Source organism: Notamacropus eugenii, chromosome 2 (genome assembly GCF_028372415.1).
Source record: "Notamacropus eugenii isolate mMacEug1 chromosome 2, mMacEug1.pri_v2, whole genome shotgun sequence".
In the NCBI taxonomy this organism is placed as follows: Eukaryota; Metazoa; Chordata; class Mammalia; order Diprotodontia; family Macropodidae; genus Notamacropus; species Notamacropus eugenii.
In genome coordinates, this window is record NC_092873.1 from 368522099 (window position 1) to 368529956 (window position 7858).

Below are 7858 nucleotides of genomic sequence, written 5' to 3' on the forward strand. Positions count from 1 at the left end.
GGCATTCTATACCCTGTGCCACCTAGCTGTCCTTCATCTAGTCCTACCTCCTTGTTTTTCAGATGAGGAAATTTTAGCCCAGAGACACAGAGCCACTTGTCCACAGTCTCACAGGTAGCAAGTGACAGAGCCTGGACCTCAACCCAGGCCCCCTGTCTCCAGACCCAGAGTTCTCTCCATTGCTTCCCCAGAACTAGAACATAGTTATCTTCCTTCTTAGTCCACTTCATCTCCCTATAATTTGGAACAGGAAATAATTCAAGTCAATTTAACAAATACTTGATGTAGTTACATAAAGTGAAGGGGGCGCGTTAGATCATTATATACACATAGGATATGCTGGGAAATGTTTAACAATTGATTCTTTGAGAAGAAGAAAAGCGTTTAATCTGCGTTGTTAACATTTTCTCCATCACTTTCTTAAATCTAGACAATCAACAAAACAATGAATCCTGCCCGGATGTGAGACAGATGTCAATATCCAAAGTATAAATACACTGAAAATTTCACAGTCGCCTCCAGCGTACTCCTGATTATAGAGTACTTCAAAGCTTATAAAATTCACACTATCCAGTTGGGTAGTCAGAGAAAGAATTATTATTACCATTTTACTGGTAAGTGGAGGTGGAATGAAGTGTACTGCCTTGCCCAGAGTCCCAGGGTTAGCATCAGGTCAATCATGTCTCCAAAACCAAAGTTTATTTGTTTCCATCCCATGACTGACTCTCCATAAGGCACCTCTATGACTAACCCAAAAAATATCCTCTACAGACAGATCTAGAATTTAGAGGAGAAAGAAATCAGTGCAGGCTGGAAGAGCTGGGGGTGGGGGAGGAAACTTCAGATTGTTTTCTTTAAGTTCCCTTTTGTCAAGATTCAAAACTACCCTTTCAACCCTTCAGACTACAGTAATGCCTACTTTACATTAAAGATTTTCTCTGATTGCTTCAGGAAAAACCTCAATTAGAGAATGAATTTAATTAATGAATAAATGAATGAACGAATGAGTGAATGAATGAAAAAAGCATTTACTAAGCTCTTATTATGTCCCAAGCACTAAGGATTCAAATACAAAAGCACCAAGTTCTTTTCTTCTAGGAAATACCTTCTGCAACTAAGCAAAGGTGAAGATATCAAGACAAACAAGGATAAAAAAGATCACAGAAAATAAAATGGACAATTTTGATCATGTAAAATTGAAAAATCTTTGTACAACCAAAATCAGCATATTTAAAATGAAAAGGAAATAGTTAAGTGGGTGGGGGAAGGATTCTTTTTTTAATAAATTCTCTTTTTCAAAAAGTCTAATATCCAAGATACATATGAGAAACTAGTTCATCTAAATAAGAACAAGAACTATTTCTCAGCAGATAAATGGTCAAAAGACATGAAGTCACTTCTAAAAAGGAAGAATTCCAAGCCATCAATAGCCTTATGAAAAAATGTTACAAATCACTTGGTCATTAGAGAAAGACAAATTGGAGCAACTGTGGGTTCCCGCTCACATAGATTGACAAAAATGACAACAAAAAAGGGGGAAGATTGCAGTCATTGGAAAGACAAGCATGCTGATGTATTATTGATCAAGCTATGAATTTAATCTAACCATTCTAAAAAGAGATTTGGGACTATGCAACAGAACTTAAACTATACATACTCTCTGACCCAGCGATTCTAATAGCACTGAAAGTGCAATGCTAAGGTAAATTGTTATTATTCCCATTTTACAGTTGAGGAAACTGAGGCAAACAGAGATTAAGTGACTTGCTCAGGGTCACACAACAAGCAAGTGGCTAAGGTCTAATTTGAACTTACATTTTGTTACTCTAGGCCCAGCACTCTATCCACTGCATAGACTTTTTCAAAAATGGTCAATTAATGGATTTTCTTTGAAGGGGTCTGGGGATTATGCATATCTGTTACAAGGGTTTCCTTTACCTCTTTCTTTAAGGAGAAGGATTTGAAAGGAAATGGGAAACCAAAGAAACTTAGAAAGTAAAATCATAAATTTATCATATCTTTTTTAAAAAATCAAGCTCTATGTAATAAAAATTCATGGATCAATATACAATTTGTGTTTATGGAAATGCTCGTTTTTTTCCTCTTTCAGTGTGGTTAAGTGCAGATTTTTTTTAAATTACATTTTTAAAAAGGTATCAGGCCAAAATGAAAATGGAAATAAAAACATGATAATCAACACTTATATGGTATGGCATTTAAGATTTGCAAAGCACTTTACATCTATTTTGTCATTTGATCCTCACAACAACCCTTTGAGGAAGGTGAAATTATTGCCCCCATTTTACAGATGAGGAAACTGAAACCTGAGAAGTAAGGTGGCTTGCCCAGGATCAAAGAGCTAAGAAGTGCTTAAGGCAGGATTCAGACCATTAGGTGGTACAGTGGGTAGAATGCCAGGCTTGGAGTCAAGAAGACTGATCTTCCTGAGTTCAAATCTGTCTTTCGATGCTTACTAGCTATGTGACCCTAGGCAAGTCACTTCACCCTGTTTGCTTAGTTTCCTCATCTATAAAATGAGCTGGAGAAGGAAATGGCAAACCACTCCAGTATCTCTGCCCCCCCAAAAAAGGACCAAATGGGGTCATGATGAAGAGTTGGACATGACTGAAAAATCTCTCAACAACAAGAAGGCTCGGTTTCTCCAAGTCCAACATTCTATCCACTACACCACTTAAATGGTATAGGAAGACAAACAGAAGGAAGAAAAGGATTAAATCCTTCCTGAATTCCCTGTTTTCTGTCATGTATTATGTCCTGTTCTACTCTATCCAGCTTGTGCTATTTACTATCTTAGGAACAAATCCTTTACTCATTCACCGTCTTACCATTGTTTATACCATGGGTGGATAAAGTTGAGAACTGAGTTGAGGACTATCCTCCCAAAAAGGCAGTAGGAGTGAATCCTGCCCCAATGAATGAGTGAATGAAAAAGCATTTATTAGCACTTACTATATGCCATGGTAAGCACTGAAGATGCATATGGAAGAGCCAGATGCACTGGCCTCAAGACCACTGTAATTTGGAGGAACAATTACACTAACACTGAATGATTCCACTCCTAGGGATGTTTAAGAATCTTCTAGCCCTAAAGCTTCACACAGCTAGAGTAAGCGTGCTTTTGGAAGACTGTCACTGCAGAAGTCCTCCTTTTATATTCAGAAGACTCACTGCACTTTAAAACAGAGAGACGTCTTAATGACCATCCAGCACAATCTCTTCATTTTACCGGGAAGAACCTGAAACCTAGCAAGGGAAAATTACCTGCCCAAGGTCATACAGGGATTTACTGGCTTATATTAGTGGGGAAATATGCTCTGTGCTAGGTTCAGTTCAGTCTAGCATCTCAGTCGGGTAATCTCCCCCCAGGAATAGGGTTTGAAGTCCTTCCCAAAACAAGCTAGACATATCCCCATTAGACCAGATCCATAGATTGGGTCAATGAACTAAGTCAGTGCTCTTCTTTTATCTCCCCTCTCCTTTAAAAATACAAGGAGTGAACACTGACCCACAGTTTCCTGAGCATGTGCCTCTTCTCCATTGCCGTCTGGGATAGTCACTTCTATCCAGGGAAAGCATGACTTCAGAGAATTGAAAGATCTGCATCCTAATGCTAGTAGCATCCCAGGAATAGCTCAGTGTCTGCATTGGGACCAGGGAAGAAACTAGGACACACTGAGGAAGGAGAGCTTTAAGCCTCTATGAGGAGTCCAGCAGAAAAGCTATGCCATATCTACGTAAAACAACTTGGGCACTCCAACAAAAAAAGGATTTTTAGGTGCAATTATCTTTTGGGGAATATATGTGTATGTATATGTATAAGGGCGTGGGTATGGATATATATGTGGGTATATATGGGCATTGTGTATATACACATGTATATGTACATATATGTATATCATGTGCACGTGATATGCACATGTGTGTGCACACTCCGTGTGTGATATGTGTGTGTACTCAAATCTACTTTCTCATGGACTCTGTGTATACTTTTGAGAGAATGTGTCAGAGATGATTCTCTTTATCCAATGGAGTTGGGGTGGGGAGATATTTTGTGCTAACCGTTCTTCTTTGACCACCTTAGTACCTCTTTCTAGATGTTAATTCAGTTTAACTGGCTGATAATGACTGATATTGAAGGAGAAGCACACTTGCATGTCTTGTGATAGAGTCTTGTGATCTACACTATTATAAAGATACACTCAGCTCTGCAGGGTCCCCTAGAACCCTGAGGGGAGAAGTAGCAGCTACAACCAACCATAATTTCAAGGACTCATGATGAAACATGCTATCTACCTCCACATAAAGAATGGATGAACTCAGCATACAGACTGAAGAACATTTTCTTCTATTTCTTGAGGGGAGAAATGATAACATGGAACTGCGTTTTGCATGATTTTTTGCATATTTGTAATGTGTTCTATATTCTTCATCTTCTCAATGGGAAGGGAAGGAGGAGGGAATGGAAAATAAAATTGATTTTTTTTTTTAAGAAAAGTAGCAGTCACCTTCTGGGAATCTGACAGCCAGTACAAGTTGAGGTTGGGAGAGCAGACTCTGAGTATGTGCTACATATGGGAGTTCATCCATTTGGGCCCTTTGCATTTGCAGAGACCCGCTAGAGAGCTTATCCACATGGGACTTTTATTAATGGATACTCTAGCTTTTGCTATTTTTTTCTCTTTGGTTTTAGACTACAATTGCAGAACAGTTGACATTCTGATAGATTTCCTTAAAAATCAAACCAGTTCCTTTTTTATTAACTTCAGTTTGTTTGAATATTTAGGTATCTATATTTCTTGTATGCCTGAAACCCAATATGAGTATTACAACTAATATGAGAAATGTGGATTTCATATCCTTAAAATATTAGTGCCTAGTGGTTCACTTGGAGTTCATGATGACAACCATAAATATCTATATTTTTAATGTTTTAGTTTTTAAAAAATATTATTCTCTTTTTTACTTTTAAAAGGACCTTGAATGCTTGCCTAATTGTAACCCAAATCTTGACAGCTTGTCTAAGTTTCTTATCCATAGGATAAGGCTTACCTCCTGGCCAACAAACCCTGAGTAATCAACACTAAAGTGATTAATCCTTTTTGAGAAGCAGGATCTGGAGTCAGGAAGACTCATCTTCCTGAGTTCAAATCTGGCTTCAGACACTTACTAGCTGTGCGACTTTGGGCAAGTCACTTAACCCTATTTGCTTCAGCTTCTTCATCTGTAAAATGAGGTGGAGAAGGAAATGGCAAACCCCTCCAGTACATTTGCCAAGAAAACCCAAATAAGGTCGTGAGGAGTTGGACAAGACTGAAAACAACTGAACAGCAACAATCCTGGCCAAGTCAATTAATTGCTCTGTGCCTCAGTTTCCTCTTCTATAAAGTTAGGGGGAGGGACTAGATGATTTCTGAGATCCCTTCCAGCCCTAGTTCTGTGCTCCTATATATAGCCTACTGAGTCCTTGTTAAATGTCAGAGCTGAGGATACAAAGAAAAAGGAAGAAAACAGCTGCTGTCCTCATTACATTTTAGCGTAAGAGACAATGCATGCATAAATTGGCCTATATAAGAAATAAATGTAGTAGATGGAAAGGGGTCTTAGAGGGGAAGGTACTACCAGATGGGACAACCAGGAAAGGTCTCCTGAAGATGGCATTTTAACTGATTCTTAAAGAATGTCAGGGAATCTAAAAAGTGGAGGTGAGGAGAGAAAACATTCTAGACATGAATGATAAGTTACAGAGACTGAAGATAGAGAGTAAGAATAAAAAATATAAGGATGACCATGAAGTTGGTTAGCATTTTTGTAATGTTTACTGTATGGCCAGCACTTCACAAATATTTTGTCACTTGAACCTCACGATAGCTCTGGTTGGCAAGGGTTATTATTATCCCTATTTTACAATGGAGAAAACTGAGGTAAACAGAGGTTAAGTGGCTTGCCCAAGGTCATATAGCTAGTCAATATCTAAGGCCAGATTTGAACTCAGGTTGTTCTGACTCCAGGTCCAGTTCTCTGTTCACTGTACTGCTCAGCTGTATCATGTGTGTGGAATAGTCAGAAGGTCAGTATGGATGGAACAAATTGTGCATTCAGGAAAGTAATATATGTGGAGGCTGGAAAGATAGAGTAGAGCCAGGTTGGGAAGAGGTTTAGTAGTCAAATAGATGAATTTATATTTGATCTTAGAGGTAATAGGGAGCCATTGGAATTTATCAAGTAGGGGCAGCTGTATGAAAAATGGATTGGAAATAAGGAAGAAACTTGATATAGAAAGATCAATTAGGACACTTTTACAGTAGTACAGACCAGAGGTAATGAGGGTCTGGACTGGGCTTGGGACTATTTGAAGGGAGAGAAGGGGCATGTTTAGACATGTTGTGGAGAAACTGATTATTTGGGGTAAGTGAGGATGAGGAGTTGAGGAAGGTGGAAGTTGAGGAAGTTTGCAAACCAGTATGACTAGGAGAATGGCAGGAATAGTGAAGTTCCAAAGAGGGGTAGATTTGGGGAAAATAAAATGAATTCTATTTTGAATATGTCGAGTTGGAGATGCCTATAGAACATCCAGTTAGAAATGTCCAAGAGATAGATGGTAATGGGGAATTGGAATTCTGTAAAGAGACTACAGCTGGACATATAAATCTGTACGTCATGAGCATAGAGATAAGAACTGATGAGATAACCAAGCAAGATAATATAAAGGGAGAAAAGAAGAGGGCTCAGGATAGAGCCTTGGGGTTCATCTATGGTTAGTTGGCATGACATGGATGGAGAATCAGTAAAGAGTCTAAGAAGGAACAACCAGGTAAGAGGAAAGGAGGAGAGAAGAAATCCACATTTCTCATACTAGTTTCAATGCTTTTATTTTAGGTATTCAAAAAAGGCAAAGTTAATTTTTAAAAAAAAGGAACTAGTTTGATCTTTAAGGAAATCTACCAGAATATGTTAAATGAGAGTAGCCACATGAAGACCCAGAGAGGTGAGAACATCCAAGAGCGTAAGGCAGTCACCAGTGCCAAACACTGCAGAGAGGAAAAAACCGATAGGACTGAGGAGGAGGCGTGGGGAGAAGGGAGAGGGGAAATGGCCATTTGATTTGGCAATTAAGACAGCACTGACTGAAAATAAAAATAATTAATGGATGAATAAATGAATGAATGAGAGAGCACTGGTAACTTTGGAGAGAAGTTTCAGTTGAACGATAAAGTCAGAAACCATATTGCAAAGGGCTTAGAAAAAGTGATATGATAGGAAGGGGAGTATCTAGTACAGACAGCTTTATCAAATACTTTAGCTGAGAAGAGGAGAAGTGATATAAGACAATACCTAGGAAGAATGACATAATCTAGTGATGGATTTTTTAAGGATGGAGAGACTTGGGAGTGATTGTAGGTAACCAGGAAGGAACTAGTAGATAGGGAAAGACTGAAGATTAGAGACAGAGGGAATGATAGTGGAGACAATCTGCTAAAGAAAATGGTAAGGGGTGGGATCAAGGGCACATGTTGAGGGGGTGATTTGGACAAAGAGAAGGACTACTTCATTAGAGACTGGAGTGAAGGAGGAGACAGTGGGGAGTGACGCTGGAAAATATGAGAAGCATAAAAGGGAGAATGGGACATCAATTTTTTTTCCCTAAAGTATGAGGCAAGGTTCTCAACTAAGAGTTATGGGAGATTGGTGCCATGGGAGGTTACAATCTCCTTATAGGGGAAAAGGAAGAAAAGAGGAGTGTCTACTGTCATTTAGTCAATAAGCATTTATTAAGCACCTATTATGTGCTAGCCACTGAGTCAAGTTCTGAGAATACAAAGAAAGACACAAGACAGTC